We start from the raw sequence: 27,401 nt of genomic DNA, 5'->3' as shown, positions 1-27,401 counted from the left end.
ATTAAAGGGCAATTTTCACAATTTGACCTATTTTTGTACACACACACACACACACACACACACACACACACACCCCATACTTGTATTACATTTGTTTCCAGGTACCTTGTGATTGAAGTAGAAAGCTGTATGTCAGAGCTTCTATAACACACAATCCCAAATCTTAATGGATTAATATCATGAAACCTTATTTCTCACTCATGCAAAATCCAATGTAGATTTTCTTGGTCAGACAACTCTCCTGGGTCATTTTACTTCAAGGAATGAATTGAGGAAGGACATACCTTCCATTTATTGACGCTATGGCCACTTTGGTTCTTGCAATCCTCCACTCACTTCTCTGCCTCCTGCCACCAAAAAAGAGATGGAATGAAAGAATATGTATAATATTTTGGGGCCAGGACAGGAAGTGCACTATATCACTTCTGCCTACATTCCAAATTTGCCACTTGGCCCCACCTAGTTGATAAAAGGCTGAAGAAATGGAGTCTTTCATGCATGCAGGGAAAAAATGAAATAGTCTAATCAAGATATAGCATTGCCTCTATCATGGAAGTCCATTGCTATAACTACATTTGGATTTTTAGAGAAGTATAACCTATTTGTCTTTATCAATAACTGAAATATTCTCTAAATAAATACCTCGTATTTGTTTACTATATATTTAAGAAGTAATGTAAAGGATAACTAGAATTTGTGATTATGAGATTCCCTTCAAGATGTTGCTCTTAGGCTTTAAAAAGAATTGGGCAGTTCAGATTACTAAAAATAAATTGCTACATATCTCTTTATTCACAATTTTGGTAGAGTGCACAAGACGATGATATTCTCCAAATAACTTTCCATTTACACTTAATCATGAAAACAAGACTTATATACCAGGACTCAGGTGTTTTTATATAGCTAATATAATCTCATTTTGTTTTACTGAAATTGAAAAAAATACAACTGCAAAAAACCCTCTAAAAACAAAAAAAACCCTTTTTCCTTTTCTTTTCAACCATAACAAACTTGAATGAACATAACATTCAAATTCTTTAGTGGTGATTTCTTCTCCTGACATGATCAATAAAATACAGTTCATTATGATTTGGGTAAAATTTTATGGGGTGAAGCTAATTGTACATAAACACACATAGATTTTGTTGAGTCTGTTTATAAGTTGTTATATGTCTCAGCACTTGAACTAATCCATACAAAAGCAATATGGCAAATCGCTTATAATTTCACAATTATCTTAAAGTTGATAACTGATGAACTGTTGGACATGTGAGGAAGGATTATATATATTTGTGATAAGAGATTATTTTAAGTTTGTATTGGATAACCTCTTGTTTCAGCATTAGAATTACAGCAGTGACACTATTAATCATATTATCTTACACTCTGCTTTAAATGTGTTACAAAATCCACTATATATTTTTTTAAAAAGTTGTCATAATGGACAATTATTTGGCCAATGTTACTTGAATCTTTAATAATTTTAAATGAAAAATAATCAAGTATGTTTCATGTGAAATAGAGATACAGTCTGATAGCATTGTGATGCAGATAAGTAGTTTGTTAAAAATTTCTTGGCAGAAATGAATGCAATTCATTTTCCTTTGCATTGTCAAATTTGTGGTTAATCACAGAAAAATTCTAATTTTCTCTAATTAGAATGTTAATCTAGTCAAGAGATTAGATCGTTTATGTTATGTGAGAACAGATTATGTCTAACAAAGGACTAAAAGATAAATAACTCTTCATCTCTAATCTTTACCATAATTTTATTTTAGTACCATGTTTTCCAATAGGCTAGGAGCCACTTTACATACTAGTAGAAGTATCAGTGCATATTTTTCCCTCTTTGTACTGATATAATTTCAAACTAAATATAAAATTGCAAGGACAGTATAAAGTAGTACCACAGAGCCCTTCACCAAGATATCTCATTCAAATTTGCCAACTGTCCCAATAATGTTTTTGATTACCATGTCTCTTTAGTCTTCCTCATTCTGAAGTAATTCCTCAGTGCTCCTTTGATCTTCATTATCTTACATTTTTGAAGAATATAGGCCAGTTATTTTGTAAAATGTTCCTCAATTTGAGTTAGTTTGTCTGATGTTTCCTCATGATATGATTCATGTTATACATTTTTGGCAGGAATGTCACAGAAGTGATGCTGATTTCTTTTCATTGGATGTCAATCTATCACATTCCTGGGAGTGTTGACTTTGATCATTTGGTTAAGGTTGAGTGCTAGCTTTCTCTACTGTAATGTTGCTCTTTCCCTCTTTATAATTGATAAGAATTCTTCAGGGATGTACTTTGAAACTATGCAAATATCACAAGGCTCATCCAACTTTTATATACTAATTTTAGAATCTGTTGATGTTTGAGTTAATTATTACTATGATGATTGCCAAATGGAGACTTTCTATTTCAATCATTTCTCCCATACTCATTACTTATCATTCTATTTTGAGGAAAAACTTTCCTCTTTCTCCATTTATAATTAATTTGCATATTTATATTGGAGTAGATCATGAATTTCAATTTTATTCAAAAGGATGTAATCTGTTACTACCATTATTTATGGTGATGTTCGAGTTATCACAAAACACTTGTTCGTTTGGGGTGAGTAGTTTGAAGAAATGATTGGAATGGTGAATTCAGAAGACAGTTCTTTTTTTTTTTTTAATTTTATTTTGTTCTGTCAATATACAATGTGGTTGATTACTGTGGCCCAATTACCAAAACTTCCCTCCCTCCTCCCTCTCCCCCCTCCCTCACAACAATGTCCTTTCTGTTTGCTTGTTGTATCAACTTCAAGGAATTGTAATTGTTGTGTCTTCTTCCCTCCCCTGGCCCCCCAGATTGTTTCTGTATTTATTTATTTATTTTTAGCTCCCATGAATAAGTAAGAACATGTGATATTTCTCTTTCTGTACCTGACTCGTTTCACTTAATATAATTCTCTCTAGGTCCATCCATGTCATTGCAAATGGCAGTATTTCATTCTTTTTTATAGCAGAGTAGAATTCCATTGTGTAGATATACCACATTTTCTGTATCCACTCATCTGATGATGGACATCTGGGCTTGTTCCAACTCTTAGCTATTGTAAAGAGTGCTGCAATGAACACCGGAGAACAGGTATACCTTCGACTTGATGATTTCCATTCCTCTGGGTATATTCCCAGCTGTGGGATAGCTGGGTCATATGGTAGATCCATCTGCAATTGTTTGAGGAACCTCCATACCATTTTCCATAGGGGCTGCACCATTTTGCAGTCCCACCAACAATGTATGAGAGTTCCTTTTTCTCCACACCTCGCCAGCATTTATCATTCACAGTCTTTTGGATATTAGCCATCCTAACTGGGGTGAAATTGTATTTCAGTGTGGTTTTGATTTGTAGAGGACACAGTTCAATATAGATTATGGTGGGTTTTGGGGAAACAATATCTTCCAGAATAACACCTGAAAAAATCATTTTGAAAAGACCTTGAGAGTATTCTACTTCCTTCATTACAATATTTACTATTTTCTCCTGATAATCCTAGAGTTATCTTATTCTAACCATTCAAGGAGACTCAAGATTGAGAATTTAAAGATCAACATTTGTGAATATCCAGATATATTATTCTATCGTATAGGATATGTCAAGAAAACTTGTTAATATACACCAGATAAGTCGACAGGGGTTCACTAAAAAAGGTACTATCTGTATGCATGTCCTCAGATATATTATTCTATCGTATAGGATATGTCAAGAAAACTTGTTAATATACACCAGATAAGTCGACAGGGGTTCACTAAAAAAGGTAATATCTGTATGCATGTCCTCATAATCCAGATAATAAGCCCCTCCATACTCCACACACCACTGCACATTTAATAGAATTTCACGTGAGTATGATCATTTGCGAAAATTTCATCCATGAAACAACACTTTTCATAAACATGAGGCTAATATGTCTGATGATAACCATACTTGAAGAATGGTCCTTTCTGACTTAACCAAATTTTACATAAATAAAACACTGTAGAACCAACACAAATGTCTGCATTGATGACTCGAGAGATAATTACCAAAAAATTACCACATCAAAATGATTGCTGAGTATCTACAAAATGATGTTTAAAATGTAAGGCTTTGCAAAAGAAGATAAAATTACTATAGAACAAGAATCTAAGCTCTACATTTTACAATATTATTAATTATGGAAATTGAATTTACTAAATCTCTTTAAAGAGATTTTTATAAATACTTTTTAAATATTTTGAAGCTAAAATTTAAAACTCGACATCTCTGAATCACAGAGATTTTAGAGGATAATGTGAGTTGAAAATGAATTGTTAAAAACTGGGTAAAATTAAGTTCAAGATATCTATTGTTCATCATGGTAACCAGAGTTAACAATATATTCTTGAAAAATGTGAAGAGAATAAATGTGAAATGTTCTCACCACAAAAATAACTACGTGAGGTAATGCATATGCTAATTACATAGATTTAGTCATTCCACAATGTGTGTGTGTGTGTATATATGTATATAAACAATATGTCATACCTAGTAAATACATACAATGTTATCTCTTGATCAAAAATATAGATAAATAAAAATTTTAAAACAAAAATCATTTGGTTAATAAATAAGTTACATAGCACTGCACTTTTTAAATGGACACTTATTATATTATGCATTTTATAATCAAAACTATGGGTGAATTAGAAGTGTTTATTCTACTATGATTCACTTCAATATTAACATTCAATAGATTAGAAATGTTTGTACTAAAGACTCCTTTTCACTTTGGTTAAATTTTGCAGAGGAGAAAGGAAACTTTGTGAGATTGCAAATGTGGCCATGCTAGACATTCTGTCAACTGCTTAACATGAAGAGTATCTCACCAAAAAAAGCCACAGGCAGCTTGGGAAAAAGTAAAGGCAACTTCAGAAAGGCTGCAGAATTTGAGTGAGAAATAAGCAAGCAGTGATAACCCTTACCTTGTTCCAGAATAAGTATACTACTAGAGCAATAGTGTTTGCATCTTCTTTCAAATAGTCAGTTTTTAAAATAACTCAGTGGGTATTAAAGTGTGAAATTTATGTTGGTGAGTATAACCATATGTAAAGATTCATAATTGTAAATTGGATTGTTATTTCATTCTACATGTAGAGATACCAGTTGGAGAATATTCTTCATTGATTATAACTGCAGAAGAAAGCTTTCCAATGGATCAATCTGAAGGAATATTTACTACTGAAATTTACATCAAGATAACTTTCTATCTATATTTTAGTATTGGAAACTTTATAAAGATAAAATGCCATGTATTTGAGTTATCATGCTATGTTACAATTTGTGGATTAGACAAAATATTTGTTAACACTTGATGGATAAAGAGGGTTCACACACACACAAACACACACACCCATCCGTATACCAGTAATATTTATACCAGTGTTTTAATTGTCTATAGTTTTCATTATATAAAAATAGTTTTAAAATATTCAACATGTAATTTTAATGCACTTTACATAGTATTTATTTTTTTAAAAAAATTCTGACACAAAGATAGTGATTAAATTATTTAGAATGTGTTTCATCAAGTTAAACTTATATTGTGGTGAAGAAAATTGTTTATATTTCACGTCATGATCTTCTTTTAGGCATATTTAATTGATGCAATGGGAAATCTTAACCTCTCATGCCAAAAATCTGTGTGTGTTTTTAGTAGCTTACAGACTTACCGTTAAATTTGCACATATACTAAAACCATGATTATGGGGAAATCCTTCAAGAATCCTGTAATTTACTCACTGTTCCTCTGTAATATGAACTATTTTAATAATATTTTAAAGAAATGAATTTCTTCCTACATTGTTTCCTGTCATCAGTGTTTAACATTGCAGTCCAACCTGCGTTAGCTTCCTAATTCCTCAACAGCTACATACTTACTGCTTCCAGTTCACCTTTTCCTTCCATTATGTCTTCCGGAGTGATTATAGTTCAACTAATCCTTATATCTTCAGTACTTTATCTTGAATTTTGATACCTCAGAACAATTTTATTTTCTTAAAAACAGTTGATGTTTGTAAGAGTCTTCAACAAAATAAATTTTCAAGCTTGTCCAAAGGGAAATTCTCACCAATATTACCTTTAAAAAGTGACTCATCTATTTTGTGTAAAATGTCAATTTACACAAACATAATAATGATCATTGTAATAATATGCCTGATACATAACTGCCATTCAATAAATATTTGTCAATTTTTTTGAATTAGCTTTCATTTTTAGTTACTTAGGTACTTGGCATTGTTTTAAGAATGTGTATGGGTGTGTCTGTATATATGTGTCTGTGTGTATACATATAGTGTTGCTATCTCCATTTTTAGATAGAGAAATTGAAGTTGTTGGAGTGCTGGACTTCGGCTCAGTCACTGAGTTGGCAAAATTATCTGGACTCAAAACCTATGGATATCCCATCATATCACAATTCCTCTCATAATATTTATTTTCTCAAGCAAAAGTTCTAAGTAAAACAGGATTTTTTGAACATGAAAAAAATCTAAGTAAAATAGGATTTTATTGAGTATCTCTTAGATCTTTGACTACACTGAAGTATTTTCATGAAAATAAGGCCCTGAAGAAATTTATACGTTTTAAAGAAAAAGTCCATTATGTTAAAATCAAATCACTATTTTCTAAGAACGTGGTATACATAAGTTTAGAACTCAATTTATAGAATGAATCAGAGAAATAAATGTTATGAAACTTTCCTCCTGTTTATTTCAAGTATGTCCTTTTCTCTACCTCCTCTCTCAGAGCCTCTGAAAGCTAGAACTCAAGGAAGAACTTCCCAGCCTCCTTATCTTTGATCTAACGTCAGCAGCAGTTGCTATTTTTCTCTGTTCTCCACTTCACGTGTTAAATTCTAGTATGTGCTTGAAACAATGTATTTATGGAGAATTTTTCATTTTGACTTCCCCCCTTAACTAGATCCAGTTGATTCCCATTAGGCATGGATTTTGAATTCCTCTTTATCTTTACTTTACAAATTAATCAGTGATGTGAAGAGAACTTGATCACAGGAGAAAAAAATATTTTCACAGCTGTCTGCCTTTCAGTAATTAACACTTGCTTGTTAATACACAAAATACTGGGCTCATGAATGCTAATGTTTATAAAATATTTTAGGTGAATAATAAATAATTCTCCTAACATATTGCACCCATATATGTATACATGTTTTTTCAAACCAAAAGCTTGTTTTTATTACTGAATCAACTTATTAGTGCAGAGCATGGAAACAAAAATTTTTCCCAGTAAAACAGGTCCAACTGTTCATAAAGAGATGATATTTTCAGCTTGATATGGTAAGATGATCATGACCTTGATACCACAGAAATGTGTGTGACATCACACATGCAATTCCATATAGACCCAGCTTGGTTCTCCAATGTCTCCTCTTCAAGTTGTACCTGTTTTTATTACCAGTTTTCATTCGAATCTGCTGGGGAAAGGGACAATTTTGCTTTTGTTTCTTGACCAGAAATTGCTTGATCCTGAAAGTCTAATGAGAAGATTGGCGAGGAATGGAGTCAATTGTGCACACCATGATGGTGGAGAAAGGAATTCGTATGCTGTAGAAAGAAAAGACAACACAGCCTTCAAACACATCTCTGCCAACAACTAATTGCTTACTGTGTAATGATATATTTATATCAATACTATAAAATAAATAATGAAAAAAAATACGTGCATTGAAGGAGAAGTCATATGATGTAAGAAAGATTTCCTGATTTATTTTCATTTAAGTATTAAATAATATCAACTTAGGAAATATAGTTAAAATTGGAGGGATCTATGTTGAGGGTCAATTTTAAAAATTCACAGAATGTTAAGGTATTAAAATGGTTTTAAAAATTTAAAAATGTAATTATATATATAAGTGTATATATTCATTATAATTTTGTATATTATTGTAACCTGAAATAGCCAAGGCAAAGTACTTTGTCAATCAAATGTTTGCTCAAAGGATAAATGAATGAATTGTTGGTCACTATAATAACCATTTCTTAGGAATTTGGCTTTATACCTGATTATTCTTGTCTTGTCAGTTGATCAAGAGTTTCAGATTGTTTCTCAAACACTCACTCTAATTTTTTATGCTTAAAATTGTACTGCCTAATGGATTTCTGGGCTTTCAGGTTCATCTCTTCTCTGCTTTACTCTACCTCCTCTTTCAGGGCCTCTTGAAAGTAAAACTCAAGGAAGAACTTCCCAGCCTCCTTGTCTTTGATCTAACATTAGGAGTTGCTATTTTTCTCTGTTCTCCACTTCACATGTTAAATTCTAGAAATCAAGCATGGAAAGATTAAGAACATATTCTTGTCAAAATTGGACCCATAACATATCATCAAAAAGTAACTTTTAATATCATTGAAATAGGAATCTTCTGCATTATATTCCATTAGCAATCAATCTAGAAAAAAGGGAAATGATAGAAAAAAGTTCTTGATAACTTTTTGTGGTTCTTTTTCCTGATTTTAATGAGGTAACACATTAAAATCCAAAAGTTAAGCAGAGATGTATCATGACAACTCTTCCTCCCCACTCTGACCCGAGCCACTCAGTTTTCCTACCCAACCAACACAATCCTATTATTATGTTACAGTTTTTTTCCAGAGATATTTTATGTGTTTGTAAGAATAGATAGATATATACATATGTACATAGGTAAATAGATACGTATATACTTGTATTTTTATATGAAAAAGCATACTATACACAATAGCCGTCACCATTTTCCTTTAGCAATTTTTTTGGAGCTCATTTCTTCCAATTTTCTCTTCATTTCCCTGTCTTTTCTGGGGTTATATGCAGCCTATTCCCAAATTCCTACTACTTTGTCTTGACTTTTGTTGATGTGTTCATGAGTCATTTCAAAATTTGTAAGTATACTTGAACTTTATACTCCATAATGGGTTTTTTGCTGAATCTATAGATGTAATTGTTATTTTCAAGGATAATTTGCCCATGATGTGTTTGCAGCATTTTGCAACCACATCAACAGTACATGGGAATGCCTCTCATACATCCTGCCAACATGATGTTATCCAACACCTGTGTCTTTGCCCACCTGATAGGTGGAAAATTACACCACAGTGATTTTCTTTAACATTTATTCATTTATTATCAGAAAATTCAACATATTTTCTTATGTTTAAAAGCCACTCATCTCTGCATTTCTGTGAATAATTTACCATTTTGTCTATGTTTCTTGTTGAGTTGCTGTTCTTTTTCTTAGTAATTTGAAGGAGGTTTGTATAATTATGTATTTGTTACAGTTGTGTTACAGATATTTTTTCCCATTTAACAAATCGTCCTTATTTATCATGGTTTGCATTTTCATGTAGAAGATTTTGATTTTTGTGAGGTCAAAAATATTTGATTCGCATGTATGCAAATATGTCTTTTTTGGCTTCACATAATTATGAAGTTGTCGTCTACTATGTGATTACAAAACAATCCTTACATGGGTTCTTCTGCCACTTTAATAGACATATTTTCTACTTTTAAAATTTTTCTCCATTTGAGATGGATATGGATTCAAGTTTGTTTGACTGCTTGTTTGTTTTCCCAGAAAACTATCCTAGATTTACAAGTGATCTACTTTCTGAACTTTACCATATGCTAAATTCCTACAGGTATTTAGGTGCATTTCTGGACACCATTGTTTTCCATTTATCTGTCTGCTCACACACTATTATCATATTTTCTAATAATTTAATTACAGAAGTATTTGTCTATATTTTACTAATTTTAGTTTATCATGAATGGATGCTAGTTTTTTTAAAATTAAATTTACGTAGATAGATAGATAAATTTGTGTTTTCCAAGCCAAATATCAAACTATTTTGCATATCCGAGGAAGAAAAACTGTTCCTTGCCATGTTTTATTAATATTTCCGTATATTTCTGGTTTAAATTTGCTAATATTTGTATTTTTGCTGGTATATTGATAAATTAGATTAATTCATTGATTTACTTTTGTTGTTTTACAACTTTGGAAAGTTTTGGCATCAATGCTATGAAAGCTTAATAAAAAAAGAAAAGAGAATTTTAAAAAAGTTTTTCTGGATCAATTTGAACAGTTATAAAAAAATTCTGTTCCTTAAAATTTGAATTCCCATTAATACTAACTGGACCCTAATGGTTTTGAAAGCTTTATAACAAATTTTTCTTTTTTCCCACTGAACGGTATGCCTGGTTAGTGTTTGTATCTGCACTATGAATATTTAGATGAATATATGTTTATACTAAATTATCTATTTCATAGAAAACATCAAATTTATTTTCATACATTTAAGTACAATTGTTGCTAAGTTTTTTTAAACATTCAATGTACCAGTGCTCATTTTCCCTCTATAATTGTGTATGTATGTGTACGTTCTTTCTTATTTCTGATTACAATATAGCTGTTTATTCATTTTAGTGTTTTAGTCAAAGGACTGACTTTAGGATTTAATTACTAAATGTAGCATTATTTTGATGTTGATCTATTAATTTCTACTTTTTCTTCCTTCTTTATTTTTTGACTTTTTCTAAGCTTTTGAGATCTATGCCACATATGTTAATTTTTATTTTTAATTTAATATAAAAAGTTTGATTTAACAATTGTCCTTGTGCTAATTATTTTACTTGAATCCCAGATGAAATTGCTATTTATATTTCCTTTTGACTTCAGTTGTTTAATGAAAAGTTTTGTTGTTTTATTCTTTTAATTTTCATGTGTGGTGGGCTTTTTTATTTCTGATTTGTTACTCATGTCTAGTTTTATTCCACTGAAATTAGAGAATGTTTTCTGAACATGTGAAATGAATGTTTAATCTCTGGTCTCAAGAACTACAGTACAATGTATTGGAATTAGATCTAACTTTCTGCTAAGTCTTTATATCCTTTTATATCTCACTTGGTTTGACACAGAATGGTGAGGGTTAAAGCTTCTTTTTCCCCTACCCTCTGTCTCTATTTTTTCTTGTCCCTTGCAGTTGTTATGGATGCAGATGCTTTGATATTTTATGCATAAACATTTGTGTAATACTTTAACATAATTTTTAAGTGTTTGGGTAAAAACTTTGTTTTTAAGAAAAGTTTTGTTCTTTATTTATTTAGAATAACTTCCAGACCCACCCGTACCATCTCTGCCTACTGTAGATGTTATCAAACTATTTATTTGTTTGTAATAAGGTGGACATGTACTAATATTTTATTATGAATTTAATTTTTCATTTTCTTGACCACCAAGAAAATTGAAAAACTATTTGACAGCACATATTACTTGGCCATTTGGTTTTGCTATACATTTATGATTTCTCTTCATATAGTTTTCCCATTCATATTCTTGATTGGATTTAATTGTGTTATTGTTATGAACATGCTCCTTATCTAGTAGAGATATCAACTTTTTATATGATCTCTAAGTTTCAAACTGCTTCTGTTTATTTTTGTATGTGGTTTTGGTTGTCATATCTTTTGTCTTACAAAAGTTTTAAATTTTATAAATCCAAATATGTTTTATTTTTCTTTTTTACCTTCTATGTGCCCTGTATTGATTAGAAAGTTAAAAGCCTATATTAAATATATTACTTTCTAATTTTTTCCCTAAGAAAATGAAACTCTACTTACACCACAAACCAAAACAATTTTAATTTTAGTTAGCCAACCATTTTATTTCCATCCCTTCAAGAGTACTTGGTCTATTCATGGTCTTTTTAGAATAAGTTTATCAAGTACTATGATGGAACAAGTGTGATTTCTATTAAATTTGAATTGATTATATAGTTCTTATTTAAAACTTGTTATATCTTATCATTGACTTAGGACCTTTTTAAATGTGTATACACTTCATGTATTTTTGTTTGTATTTCATTTATTTATTTATTTATTTATTTTTAAATATTTTTTATTTTAGTTTATCAATATACAATGTAGTTGATTTTCATATTTTAAATTGCCCTTTATATAAACTATTAAAGTATGACTTGAAACATGGCTTTTCTAAAAAAATAAAAATAAAAATTCTAGCTGTGGTGTAGAAAAATATGTACTCTCAAACTATTAGGTGTATTATTCTAAATTTATTCCCCAGAAAATTTCCAATTGTTTTCTAATTGCGTTGGTTTTATTATACATGCCTTTATTAAATTTTCATCTGCTTAATCACAGAGAAATCTGTTTTAAGAAAGAAAACAAGGTGAATTTTTTCATTTTTCCTTCCGTATTCTGTCAAAGTTTCATTCATGTATTTTGAAACTGTGATTCTTTGCATAGAAATTTTGAATATTTATCTCATCACTGTGAATTGAGTGTGGTGTTATTATTTTTAATACTGTTTTGCATTTATATTATCTTTTCCCCACATAGTCAATTTTATTAAGTCAAACCAGCTTTCCTTTTGTTATCATTTTCCTGGCATGTGTTTTTTACCCTTTGTTTTCCAATATTTTTCTTTGCCCATATTGTGAGCATATCTTGATACACAGCACAGAGCTGCTGGATTTTGTTTCTATATCAGCTCCACCATATCAGTCTTACTGATAGTTTGTTCTATGCATTACATTGTGAATTAAGACAGATATGGGTTATCACTAACATCCTATCTTATGTTTCTCTTTGTCCCACTTTTCCAATCTCATTCATTCATTTTTGCCCACTTTTTTTTTTTCTTGATTGACTGAGTGGATGACCACCGAGTCCCTGGGCTCCTGAGCTGGAGCGGTGGGTGCTGGCTTCAGCTATAGCTACAGACTTCATTCAGCCACACCCCTCAGACATCTGCATCAAGCCCAGCAATGACCAAGCTGCTGCTGGAAGCCCCTGGTATCACAGTTATTTTAATCCCCCTTCTTTCTTCTACCAGTTTGCTGATTCCTTACTTATTTTACAATATATTATTAAAAGTTAGAAAATTACTTTATTTAGTTACATACATTTCAAACAATATAACGACCTTATCACTTCCTTCCAACTTAGATACTATATTTCTGCAGGTTATATTTTTATTGAATGTGTCATTTTCTTTGCCTTCTCAGTAAGGCTCAGAACTAACTGGTTGGGACAATATAGGCACTGTATTTGGAGGTACAAACAGTCTGTGGCAATTGGTGTAGCAGGCAGCAGTATTTACAAGATCTCTCCCCCAAACCATCTGTTCAGTTGCAAATGCTGTCACAAGCTCCAACACCCCAGCTGCACTGGGCGGACAGAAATCAACTATCCCAATATCCTTGCTCTCTAAGATGCATTCACCTGTGCTAAGTATACAGATCTTTGCAGACCAAGACCTGTCCATAATCTACTGCTTTATATTCCGCTTTCTCCTAGATTACTTCCATAATTCTCTCCTCTTCATTTCTTCAGGAGTACCTAAATAGTTCTTTAATTCTAAAGGCACGGAAGAGATAAAGCTTATATAAGGAAATTGCGGGCATCAGAAACATTTTTTAGTTCAAAATCTATCCAGAAATTATTCTACTTCATTGATACCTTTAAAGAATCTGCATTAGATTTGTATGTTACAAATATTACGATTTATTTATAGAGAGTATGAGCTCAGCTAGAACTAGTTTAAATTCCACATTCACTATTTACCGTCTCTTTGACCAGGGCACTTCCATCATACCTCTACGTCTTAGTTCCTTATGTAAAATGGACATAAGCGTCAGCTTCACAGGTCTGTTACGAAGATTCGATACAAGTGTTCAGAACGCAGAACTCAAGGTCAGACACTAAGAAGTGTTCAAGAATTTATACATACTGTCATTCTTCAATTTTTCTGTTTGCAATTTTATTAATACATTTTCAAAATTGCTTTCTAACAAGTGCATCTCTACTATGAATCTTATCATTTAAATTTCTTGAGGTAAATGCTTTTCTTCTTTTTTTTTTTTTTAAAGTAATGAAAGACTAAGTATTCAGGTTTTCCTTTTGACATGGTTTTGGTTACACCTCTAAATTTTGATTGGTAATATTTTCACTTTTGCCATTTTAAAAAATTATTCATGATTGTGAGTTATGTGCTGTGTTACAGGAAGATTATTAGCATTACATATTTTCACTTTTGCCATTTTAAAAAATTATTCATGATTGTGAGTTATGTGCTGTGTTACAGGAAGATTATTAGCATTACATATATACGTGCTTAATGTTTATCAAATCCTCTCCAAAGGTATAATCATGAATATAGTCAAGAAATCATCTCTCAGGTTCATAACAGATATATTTATTATAGCATAGGCTAGAAAACCAACTAAATCTTCAATAATCTGCTATTTCATAAAATGGCACAATAGAAATTAATTTTAATTAACATTATAATATATATTCAAACCTTTCTTAGCATTGTGATTTTGAATATTAATATTATTCAATAACTAGATATTTGTGTGTGTTCATAATATTAAGATGAAGCAAACTGAAAGCTGGGAATATAGGATGCAAAGATAGCCATTTCATTTTCCACAGGAATTCTAGAGTTGCCCCTGCAGCACCTTTAATGGATTATTAGATGATACGGAATGTGGTAAATCAGTATTGCACCAAGAATTTTCAGAAATATGATAAATATTTCTGATGATTGTCTAGATGTAAACCAATAAGTAGAAATATTAAAAAATGATTTAAGAGATGCAGATTTATTTTTTTTAGATTTTACATTATGTTAACATTATATTAATATTATATTAACAATTTTACATTATTATTATATTATAGATACTTTTGTAAATAAGCCAGGCTTACTATTAGTGTCTTCTCTTCAACCCAAGCCCTAGAGGAATTTTGATGTGACCTCTGGGTTCTGCATATTATTTGTTGTAAACAACAGGTTTGTGTGTAAAATAGCTCTAGCATTGCCACTTGGTATAAACTCTTATATATGTTGTTAATTTATGGCTCAAAGTACAAAAAACCTGAATATGATATATAGACCTTGTTGAAACAAAAACTGTGTGGTCAGTATTTTTATTTTAAGAAAAGTTTTTAAAGCTAAATTTATTCACTGAATAAGAATGTACATAATAAACATCACACATAACATACAATCATAATGTATTTGTATAAGATATAAAAATGGCAATATTGATGAGAGAAATTTACACAGATGTCTATAACTAATGGAAATTTATAACTTTGTTTTAGAAAACTAAACATGTTTTTCAATATAAATACTTAACTTGCTAACTGTTAAATAGATCCCATAAGAAAAAAGTTTTATGTTATTATTATTTTTTAATCTTTCTGGCAAAAAAAAAGAGTAGATAAATAGAAATTGCAAGATTAATGTATACAGAATCCTTGAACTTATGTCTCATGAGAAAATTGGGAAGAATGAAATGAGAAATAACTTTCTTATATTGAATATTTCTTTGGCCATAAACTGAACTTAATTTGACTCTTTCTCAGTGTACTACTCAAATGCTATTTCTGCAACACAGCAGTTTAATCTGAAAAGCATATGGGACATTCCAAAAGTGTGAGCACAATTTTTGTCACTATTTATTGTGTGTCTAGAACCATATCTGACACATAATAGGCAATAAAATTATAAATTAGTAAATGTATTAATGAACTTTAACCAAATGCCTTCTTCCCTCAGATTCAAACATTTCTTGGAGGTGCTGGTAGAGCAAAGGGAGAAGACTGGAAGAACCGGTGTCACTCTCATCTCAAAATCTCTGAAGTCTTCTAGAATTCATTGCCCTTACCACTCATTTGGCATGTCAAATATAGACTTTGTTACATTGATATAAATCATTTTACACCTATTAGCCACATTTTCCCCTTTAAAAGGAAAAATAAACCTAATTGCAAGGGATGAAACACCTTCTTATACTTAGAAGGTGCCTAATTTTAATTCCTTTAGAAGATTTGTGGTTGCAACAAGAGTGAATTTCCACAACATCAAAAGCAAGACCTAGCCAGCCCAAATCTCATATATAGAATTACAAAATTTTCATTCCATTACCTCTAGCTATGCCCCCTCTTCTGACAGGTGGGTGGCACTTAAAATTTTTCAAAAGCCTTCTAGTCTTATGTTAAAACGGTGTTTTAGTTAGTATACTGTAGCCATGTCTCCCATCTCAGTCTAAACTTTTATATACTGCTCTAGAATCCACAAACTTTGAAATTATAATTCTTTATAACTCATTTGGTTGACAAAATGTGATCTGAATGATCATGAGGCTACTTTGAAGGTTTTCATTATTTTTTCTTTTTTTAGATTTCAATTAATATATGCATGTTTTAGCCATTTTATTTCAGAAATACTGTATTATTGTGTACCACCAAGCCCCCACTTAAGTGGTGATACACCGTAATTGAGCCAATGCATCTTTTTAAAATGTAATAAATCTGAATTCTGAAACCTATCTTGCCCTAAATATTTGGGGAAAAGAACTGGGAATATGTCCCATTTATTGAATGCACAAATTGTGCTATGACTTCTCAAAGGTATATGCAAAAAAACGATTAAAAAATAAAATGAAACTCTGCTAAACATTGGATCAAAGTAATTCCTAGCCTGACAAATATGAATCTCCTCTATAGAAAACAGAAAAGATTTCAGATTCGATAGTTTAATAAAATTCTAACAATAAAAATTCTCTAAATAATTCAGATTATCTAGACTGTTTCTGTACAGCAGAGAAAATAGACAGTGAAGAAATAATCCGTATAATATTTCCTACATCCTCTATATGTTCTCATATTGGTAATTTACTTTGAAGTTTAGCAAAGTTTATTAATATTTAGTGTACTAACTTGGTGCTTTGCACATTGACTTGAAAGTACATGTGTGAGAAGTAAATTTAAATGGCATTTTAAAATTAAAACCAAATTAGAAAACATTTAAAAGGTACACACAATAAAAGTCCTTTATAATGCCTATTAAACAGAGAAAATTGAACAATATTCTTTCTTCATAGCTAAAATATAAATGTTTAGATTTTTCTGGTTTAATAACTCATTCCAATGACAGTTAAATTCACTGCATTTTTAATGTACCAGCTTTTTGTCAGTATATACAAATCTTCAAAATGTATTTTCTTATCCTTCATACCCGTTTCATTATTCTTGGCAAATATACATACCATCCTTGATAGAAAGAGATAAACGCAGAGAGAGAGAGAGAGAGAGAGAGAAAGAGAGAGAGAGAGAGATAATGCATTCACTGTCATAATGAATATGGACTTTGCATTCAATGATATACAAATTGAATCATATGATTGACTTCAAAAAGTTGATGAGGGGACCTCTGGTATAGATATGGAGTCAATTTGATCGATTCCTTTTGCTTTTCCTCCTCTAAATCATACAAAAATAATTTGTAGAAACAGAAAACCAAAGCCTTATAAGCCTCATTTTCAGCAAAACTAGAAGACAGAATATCCTTGTAAATCACATTATTTGTAAGTCATGACACAACAGCTCAGAGTAGCAGAGCTCCGTGGGAAGACATTCAGGAGCTGTAGGAGCAACAGAAAGGGTTGTGAAGTCTTAGTTGTGGGAGATCACAAAAAATGCCAGTAAAAATATGTTCCCAGAAGGAAAGTGCCGTGACAAAAGTGGGAACCACTGTGGATAGGGTTGAGAGCAACCAGAGAAGGAGAACAAACAACATACAGTATGAAAGCTCAGAAAGCACCCAGGTAGTATGAAGATTCAAGATTCCAGAATGTACCTGCAAATCTACCCATGCTAAAAGATAGGAATGGCCTGTGCCTTAGAGTCATCAGCCAGTGAAGTCATTGGGTAAAGTAGGACATTGAAGCTGTCTTTAACCTAGTACTACATAGAGTGAAAGAGTCCATCAGAGTAGCAAAAGACAGGGAGCCATTAATTTGCAAATCCTGAAGCCAACCCTTCCAATGTCTACTTTTTCAAACATATGGCAAATAGCAGGACAAGTAAAATCCAACTATTCTAAACATATTTTTTTTAAAAAAGGAAATGTCACATCATCCATATAAAAATATTATAAAAATTTGGGGGTTGGGAACAGCTAAATTTTCCCACAAATAAAACAGCAATAACAAACCAAAAAAAGGAAGGAAGGCAGAAGATTTGGAAATAGGTAAAAATGAGTTTGAAAATGTTGACATGCAAATTGGGAGAGTTATGAAACTGTCACTTGAAAAGTAGGAATGTGAATGACTTAGAACAAATAAGACAGAACTACTGAGTGATAAGAAGGACCCATTTGAGTTTTGTGGCTATTAACTGAAAGTGAGATAAGTTAGCCAGTCTTGTGCTGAAAATATATTTTGTTTTTGTTTTTCCTCAAGTCTAGTGATATTCAAGCTATTGAATATTATTACCTGTAACTACTCCTGTTTAAAAGTACAATTTTCACTTGACGGCAAAGCCTAAATTTTTAGACTATTTGATAGTTATCATTTACAGTTAGGTAAAATGACAACCAAATAAAATCTAGTATTATTAAGACATTTTTATTGTCAAGGCTTCAGAACATGTAAAAAGTCCATCCCCTTGAAAAATAAATGTAAGAGGAATTGGAACAAATTATAGTTTTAGTATAACTACAGTATGATGAACATAAAAGAGAAAAAATAAGTTAAAATTGTAGTAGACTAAAAATAATTTTACTGGACTGTTTTGTAGATCTATCTGTAGTTGTTCAAGAAACCTTCATACTGTTTTCCATAGTGGTTGTACTAATTTACAGTCCCACCAACAGTGTAGGAGTGTTCCCTTCTCTCCACACCCTCGCCAGCATTTGTTACTCTCCTTTTTTATTATAGCCAGTCTAACTGGGGTGAGATGATATCTCAATGTGGTTTTAATGTGCATTTCCCCAATGACTAGTGATGTCAAGTAGTTTTTCAAGTACCTGTTAGCCATTTGTATGACTTTCTTTGAAAAACGTCTATTCAGCTCCTTTGCCCATTTTTTAATTGTTCTTTTTTTTTTTTTTTACTGTGTAGTTGTTTGAGTTCCTTGTATATTCTGAATGTTAATCCCTTGTCAGATGTATACTTGACACATATTTTCTCCCCTTCTACAAGTTGTCTTTTCACTCTGTTGTTTCCTTTGCTGTGCAGAAGCTCGTTAGTTTGAAGTAATCCCATTTATATTTTCTTTTTTTGCTTGTCCTTTTGGGGTCTTATTCATGAAATTTTTGTCCAGTCCTACTTCTTGAAGCATCTATCCTATGTTTTCCTTTAGTAGTTTTCATATTTTGGGGTCTTATATTTAAATCTTTAATCCATTTTGAGCTGATTTTGGTATATGCCAAGAGGCGTGGGTCTGATAAATCTACCACATGACCCAGCAGTCCCACTTCTGGGTATATACCCAAAAGAATGGAAATCATTATGTTGAAGGGATCCCCGCACTTCCATATTTCTGGAAGCTCTATTTACAATAGGCAAGATATGGAACCAACCTAAATATCCACTGATGGATAACTGGATAAGGAAAATGTGCTATATATACATAACGAAATACTACACAGCCATAAAAAAAGAATGAAATTCTGCCATTCAAGCAACATGGATGAGCTTGGAGAAAATTATATTAAGTGAAATAAGCCAGGCAGAGAGGAAAGAAAAACACCAAATGTCCTCACACATAACTGAGAGCGAAGAGAGAAAGAAGGAAGGAAAAAAAAGAACACAACAGTGGTGTGTTGGACTTGCAGAGGGAGAGAACAGACATAGGGTTGCTGGGGTTGAGGAGAAGTAGGGAAGAGGGGGAGAGGTAAAGTGGGGTCATGGGGAATAACTGCAATTTGAGGAGGTGGGCATGCTGACAGTATTGATCTGAGTACCTCATCTTGGGCACATGTACTGATGGTTAGCTCTATGCCCTATGAATATGTATAATCAATAACAAGAAATAAATTACTACAGTGATTTAAAACATAAAGATAATTCTATTCATAATAAAACTCACTATAATCTTTTTAGAAATATTTCTTCACCACTATAAATATATAGTACTAAAATAATTTTATCAGAAAGAACAATGTCATAATATTTTCTCTGACTAGTGAAAAACCCGAAGTTGTTCTTTATTGACCAACAGATGAATTGTTTGGGTAGAAAAGAATTTCTTTAATGCTTTACATTATTGAGTCAGAGAGTATATATGCAAATAAAGGTAAACTGATGTCTAGTATCATATTTTTTGAAAACATTTTCACTGCTTTACAGTTGTTCTTTATGCAGATAATTTCTGTTTTATAAACATTAAATACTGTTTTATACATTGGCTATCTTGAAAATCATTAACACTTTCCTGAAACATGTATTTGAACTTCTACTGACAATGTTCTCTAGCCCTTAACAGATATGGGAGGTGAGAAAGGTGACAAGCCAGAGAAATTAGGGTCTGTAGGAAAAGAAACAACAAATATATTTGCCAAGTGGTAGGTAGATTAGTCAGGGTTCTCCAGAGAAACAAAATCAAAAGGAGACAGAGAGATAGATATAGATACAGATTTATGAGGAATTGGCTCATGTGATTACAGGGGCTTAGAAGTTTCACAATCTGCCACTTGCAAGCTGGAGACCCAGGAAAGCCAGTGACATAATTTTAAGATAAGTCCAAAGGTCTGCCAACCAGAGGAGCCGATGGTGTCAATCCCAGCCCAAGGGCAAAAGAAGACCAATGTCCCAACTCAAGCAGAGAGGCAGGAATAAAAAAGGAGTGAATTTCACCTTCCCCTGCCTTTTTCTTCTGTTAGGGCCTTTAACAGTTTGGATGATTCCCACCCACCAATTCAAACTCTAATCTTACCCAGAAATACCTTTACAGACACACCAAGACACAATGTTTAATCTGGGCAACCCACGGCACAGTCATCTTGACACATAAAATTAACCATCATAGTAAGATAAAGGAAATTATAAGAAAACACTACATCCAAAGTTGCTAACAGCATTCCAGATGGTCTAAGGTAGATGTGTTGCTAGAGAAAACATGTTGCAATTGTGAGTGAATAAGGGAATTAAGTAAATTCTGGGCATGTTACCCTCGGATCTGTACAGCCACTGTGCTGGAATGGCTTCAGAAAGCTAACACCAAGAATTTGAAGATTATGTTCTGTTATTCTCTTTATTTGCCAACAACACATTTCAATTAAGCACTCAATTAATTTACAATTAAATCAACACTTTGAAATTGAAAATAGACTCACTTAACTGAATGTATGATCATAAAAGACAATACACTGTAAGTTATTCCTTTCACACAATTTGTATTTGGGCACTCTCTCCCAGGGTGAAAGGATTTCTCAGGCCATCTTTGGTTCTATGTGGCGTATAGGGAATGTGACCAGTTTTCCCCTTCAGTGAACGCAGTATTGGTTGTTTAAATGTTTTCCGAGGGTAAATATTAATGACATCCTTTTTAACTCTCAGAATTGGCTTGGTTTGGATAATAACTTGCAAAGTTGACCTATTTACAGAGGGTGTAGGGGGTCAGCTGTGTACCTGGACTTCTTTCCTGTCTGGGGATAGGAAAAAGAATAGTAGTGTCTCATTGCAGAACTTCTCCAGGAAATAATTCTCAAACAACAGCATTTTTTTCTCCCCACGGGACATTTGGCAATGTTTGGAGAACATTTTTTGATTACCTCTAATTAAATTGCGGGGTGAGGAAGGAGAGGAGACTGTGGCTATTTGCATTAAGTGGAAAGAGGTCAGGAATGTTCTAAACATCCTACAATGCCCAGGGAAGCCCTTTCACTAAGAGAGCTGAATTATCAATAGTGCCAAAGTCATGACCCCTGTTTTAATGAGATAGATGTTAACACTAGCTACCGTGGTCCCTCTCTGCCAAGACCAGGACTCAGAGCTCTCCTTATGGGTGCTTTTCTACTGCTGTCTGTCCATTAGAGCAAAGACAGCTCTTTACTAGCCGCTTTCTCCCAAGGATGCCCCAGAGGACTTGCTACAATACAAATGAAAAGCCTGATGCAAAATAAAAGCTCAGGGTTTGTTTTCAAAAATCATGAATAATTTTAAGACAAGGACAGCATAACATTAAATAAGCACATTGTCCCATGTGACCACACAGGTTGCACACCCATGAACTGGGCACTGATGCTCCATCAGGAGTAGAAGATTAATTTAAAATGAGTTAATTTCATGAAGACTCAGTGTGAAAGTTGAACACTGAATTATGTTTGATTCCATGTGTTATTTAGAGAGACAACTTTGTTAATTTAAAACATTCTGCTAATTGGGTCAACATGACCATTTATATTATTTTTTGATCAAAACAAGATCTGAAACATTTTGAAAACTGAAAGTATTAATGTGAACTTTCCTTTTACCTTTAAGATGAGGAAAAACAATAATAGTACTTAGCCTAAACAAAAACAACTAATATCTATTTGGACACTTGCTTCATTACCTCATCTGTCTATCAAGGTTAGAGCATGTCATACAGACATTTAAGCACGTCCTTCAGCATCGTTTGCACTGGTGCTCCATTGGCAGTGGTTAGAATACTGATAGTGAGAAATGGGTGCTCCATCCATTTTCCTTCACAGCCCAAAACGTATCTATATCAGCCAGTAGTTTTGAGTCTTTTTACTAATTAGAACATCAAGGCTTACACTGTTGGTTCATGATCCCATCAGCTTATTTTATCTTCACAGTATTTCCAAGACAGGGCATCATCGATGGGTATGCTTGCCATCACTGTCATTCATTTCACATTATTAAGGATGTACTTCTCAAATTCACTGTTTTAATTACTTTTTTTTATTTCTCCCTACTACATTATACCCATCCACCTTATCTAATCATAAGCAGTGGCCTTTTTACAGATAAAGTTTCTTTATATTCAGCTGGAAGCAATATTTCAGAATTTTTTATTCTTACTAGTAAATCATAATTTGGTCACAGAGCACAAAGCTGTATAATTGTTTGAGTCAGTACAGATCAGTAGAGATTTGATAGAGGTACAATTTTAATTAAGAAATTATATAGACATCTGAGCACAACAACAGCGTTTCCAAGGGGAGACAAGTTTTCACATTCCACATAAATTTTCTTTCTGAAAGGGTGGGCAGCATCTCCATTACAGATTTCTTTAAACAGAGCTTCTCAACCTCTGCTAAATTGACGTCATGGGCTGAATAGTTAATGACATGGCTTTTCTGTACATTGTGGGATATTGACCAGCATCCTGGGCCACTGTCCACTAGATGACACTAACACCTTCCCAGTTGTGCAAACCAAAAATATTTCCAGAAATGTCCCCTGGAGGGAAAAATTATTCTTCGTCGAAAACCACTGCTTTAAAACAAATCTTAAACAAATATATCAGATTTTCAGGTTGAATGTTCTTTTATATTTCCCAGAGGAGCGTGATGAATTTTTATGCAATGATCTGTAAAGCCACTTTGACAAAGCATATTAGACAAACGAAGTAGAGATTCTGTTTTATTTATATAATATTTTTTTTCAATACTATGGATGCATTTATTCTTTATATTAAATTTAAAAAGAGTTGCTTTTAAAATGATGTGGCCTGGAATTGTGCCTTGACATATTAAGATCAAATGTTATTTGCATTGACACTGTCATATCACAAATTGTACTAAGGTCAAAAACATGCTCTTCCTATATGCCAAAACGGGGTAAGAAAGGCAGCATTGTCTGTAGAGTTGAGTATTTGTTCATTTCTCACACATGTTCATATAATCACATCATCTCAGTCTGTATCTAGTTAACAACACAACTATCTGAACAACAACAAAAAATAAACAGCTGCATAAAAGATGAAGCATAACTATTTTACTGACTGTTTTTACCCTCTACTTGCACAGATTCCTGGATCTGTATGTTTATGAGTGACTTTACCTTCAAAGGGTGAATCAGTCACAATATTGTACTTAAATGGTAGATGAAGGATGAATTAGCTGGTCATTTCGATGGATTCAATTCAATTGGCTGACCTAGAAAATGTACTTAGATATATTTTCAGTAAAGGTCGAAATACATACATCTTTTACAAACTCAGATTTATATTCCCTATTTTTAAAAATCTCCATATAATTAGTCTTTATTTAACATCGCCCCATTTTCTGTCATTCAAGATCAATTCATTTTGAAAACAAATTTCAGAAATCTCAAAAGCAAATATAATCACACCAGAAAATGCAGGCTAGAGCAAAACAGATGATTATGGATTTACCACTACTTTTACACATTATCCATTAATGTAAACTAAGAAAATGAGTGAGAAAGAATAGTTGCCTCAACTACATACAGGTAGACTTAGCTTACTCAACTAGTAAAATCAGATTATGGAAAACTTAAAGTTCACCTTTAAAGAATCAAATACTTTAAAAATCATTCTATTTATATTTTTAGGTTGGTTGCTTTGTTGGTTCCCCCCATCTAAGATGAAAAAGAAAAGTGAGTCATCTTGAAATATCAATGAAAATATAATTTCTCTGTGTTGGTTTTTATTGCATGGCTATTTGTATTGTGCTGTAATTGTAATTTGGAGGGAGGTAACAATAGTTTAATAAGCATGATTAGAACTTTGCTTTTAGATGGTGTTTATGTTCCGGGGAGTATCTGGAGTAAGATTTAGTAAAAACATTGGTTTTCTAGTATTACTGACAGAAGATAGTGGAGATCTGTCAAAAAAGGGACTTTCTTAATGTCTTATAATCATTTACTGTCTGGAAATGCCTCTGTTTTGAAATCAGAAATGAAAAAGGATTAGAGTATGCAAATGTGAAAAACCTTTAGCATATAGTTTCCTGAGTCATTCTCGGTATTATAGTCCTACCACTTAAAAGTGAATTATTTCAGAAAAATATTGCAATCAAGATACAAAATATAATAGACAATCAATATGCAGAATGCCAGCAAAACATCATATAAACTATGCATTTTTTCTTGTTAAAGTCTTGTGTGAGCCATGAATTATGCAAAACAACCAAGAGATCCTATTAAAAAGGCGATACATCTTCAGGATCCTAAGACATGAGAGACGATTTGAGCTTTCCTCTCAAGGTTATTACAGAGTTATCAGAATTCCTCATTCTGAAAGTTTTAAAGTAGGATATTGAGGATATATTGCAAATAATATGCTGGTGGAAGAGAAACACTACAGAAAAAAAAATTTGATTAAGTAATCAAAGTTATTTATTTAGTAGGCCACTCATTTGTTCAAAAGCACAATTTATAAAGTAATAGCCTGACTGTACCAGTGATGTCATTGGATAGAGCATGCACTTTGAATGTTTTCATCAATATACACAACATATCACCCAATAAGAATTTATATTTACTTACCTGGCAGAATTCAGTGTGTTTTCTAGATGTCTCATTAATCCTTTAAAGTATGAATGATAAATTATTGGAATTATTAGTAATAACACTGCCATAAATTAGGGGACCCTAATCAATTATGAGAAATCACAGAAGAGTAGGTTCACATGGTCTGTTATGGACAAGATCATGGATTTAACACTTAAGACTGATGCCCTGTCTGTAAGCCACCCAAATTCTTGGATTAGATGTAAAAGATCTCGGTAATCAGCTAGTTGCTTTCTTTACATAATCTTCACCAGTTTATTAATTTTGTCCTTAATAACCAATCATTTTGGCATGACTAAGACTGATGAATTTTAGTCAAATATGTCTACAGAAATGAAAGAATTGATAATCTGATAATCTGGTTAGCCAATGAAAGGCATGACAAAATGCCCTTAGGAACAATTTCAACAATGTAATTCCTACCCCACAAGATGTCTAATTTTAATAATCTTCTTTTGAGCTGTTGTTAAATCCCTCCAAATGCGTGCATACACACACACACACACACACACACACACACACACACACACACACAGTTTCAAGTTAAATTAATGTATAATATATAGCACTTAAAATAAAAAGTTAAAAACAAGGCATAACATTAAATATAATGCTGCTATTTCAAATGTTTTGTAGTATTTGATTTAATTGAATCAGTTTGGGAATACATTCCAGAGAGTTTATATATTATACAAACACATGCACACATACACAGAGAACCTTGATGCTTTACATTGCATTAGCATTCTGAGATTACAATATCCATTGGCATAGCCCAAGTTTAATATTTTCACTGAAAATGGTGAATGGGGTAGCAAAAGAAGGCTATTACCCCATCAACCTTTAATAATTCTGGAATTTATTAACCTCGAGAGTCAGCACAGCTGTAATGAGTTGTGATCTCAGTTTAGTAACTTGACCTATCTGAGCCTCATAACTGCCTTCTCTTTAGAATAGGGGTAATAAGTTGGTGCATTTAATAGGTAGGGCTGTTACAATGTGTGCTGTCCCTCTGCTTGCCAGTGGGAACCAAAGATGGAAGCAGGACTACTGGGCTAGAAGAAAGGAGAAGCCAGGGTATATCTCTGGTTTCTCTGCATTAGTTTGTTAGAGCTGATGTAACAAAATACTTAGTAACAAAAGGTTTATTTTCTCACAGTTCTGAAGGCCTAAAGTCCAAAATCTAAGCGTCAGCAGGTTTGTTTTCTCCAAGGTCTCTCTTCCCATCTTGCAAGTGGTTGCTCCTCAGCCTATGTGTTGTCTGTGTCCTAAACTCCTCCTCTCATAAAGATATCAGTTATATTGGATTAAAATCTGTCCATATAACCTTATTTTAAAGGCCCACCTTAAAGGTCCTATTCCCAAATGCAGTCACATACTAGGGTACTGGGTGTTAGGACTTCAACATATGAATTTTGGGGGACACATGTCAGCCCATCATACTCTCTCTGCCTCTGGTTGCTTCTCTACAAACAACTGCATCCTCCATGGTTGTACCCCTCCTGGACAGTGGATACAGGGACCATGGCTCCAACCTGGGGCTGCCATTCCAGCTTCTGATGGGTGACTTGGGTCCTGATTCTGGCAATCTCTACTCCTCTCATTTTTGTCTCCCCTTGAAAACTGGCGCAGGTTTCTGCTGTTACTAATTTGGATGCCTTACCTTCCCTTATTAGGTTCTTATCTCTTCCATTTGTAATCAATTCCCTGGATTAAATTCTCTTTGTTTTAAATACAGAGTTGAATCTCTTTTCCTATAAAAGAAAGAGTAAGTAGGTACAGATACAGAAAGAATAAATGAACGCTTGTGAAATCAGGAGAACATAATGTAAGTACCATATACGTGTTTAAATAAATAAACAGCATTTCTGTATTCTGTAAATGTTCTCTAAATGACTTCTGTTTCTCAGAGGAAATTACAAGCAGCTTCAGTTACTCTACTCGAGCTCTGTGTTATCACTCCTTTCTTTCAAGAAGTCATCATACCTGAAAAATAAAGCTTTGGAGTAAAACTTGGGAATTTTGGTAGATATGTA

At 32.6% G+C, this 27,401-nt stretch overlaps 1 pseudogene; it reads right to left on the bottom strand.

The window, feature by feature from the left end:
* Window positions 1-7,355: 7,355 nt before the first annotated feature.
* On the bottom strand, window positions 7,356-7,610 carry LOC134363214 (putative ribosomal protein eL39-like 5; annotated as a pseudogene).
* Window positions 7,611-27,401: the final 19,791 nt, after the last annotated feature.

This window comes from Cynocephalus volans, chromosome 1, assembly GCF_027409185.1.
Source record: "Cynocephalus volans isolate mCynVol1 chromosome 1, mCynVol1.pri, whole genome shotgun sequence".
In the NCBI taxonomy this organism is placed as follows: domain Eukaryota; kingdom Metazoa; phylum Chordata; class Mammalia; order Dermoptera; family Cynocephalidae; genus Cynocephalus; species Cynocephalus volans.
This window is presented reverse-complemented; position numbering and strand designations above follow the sequence as displayed.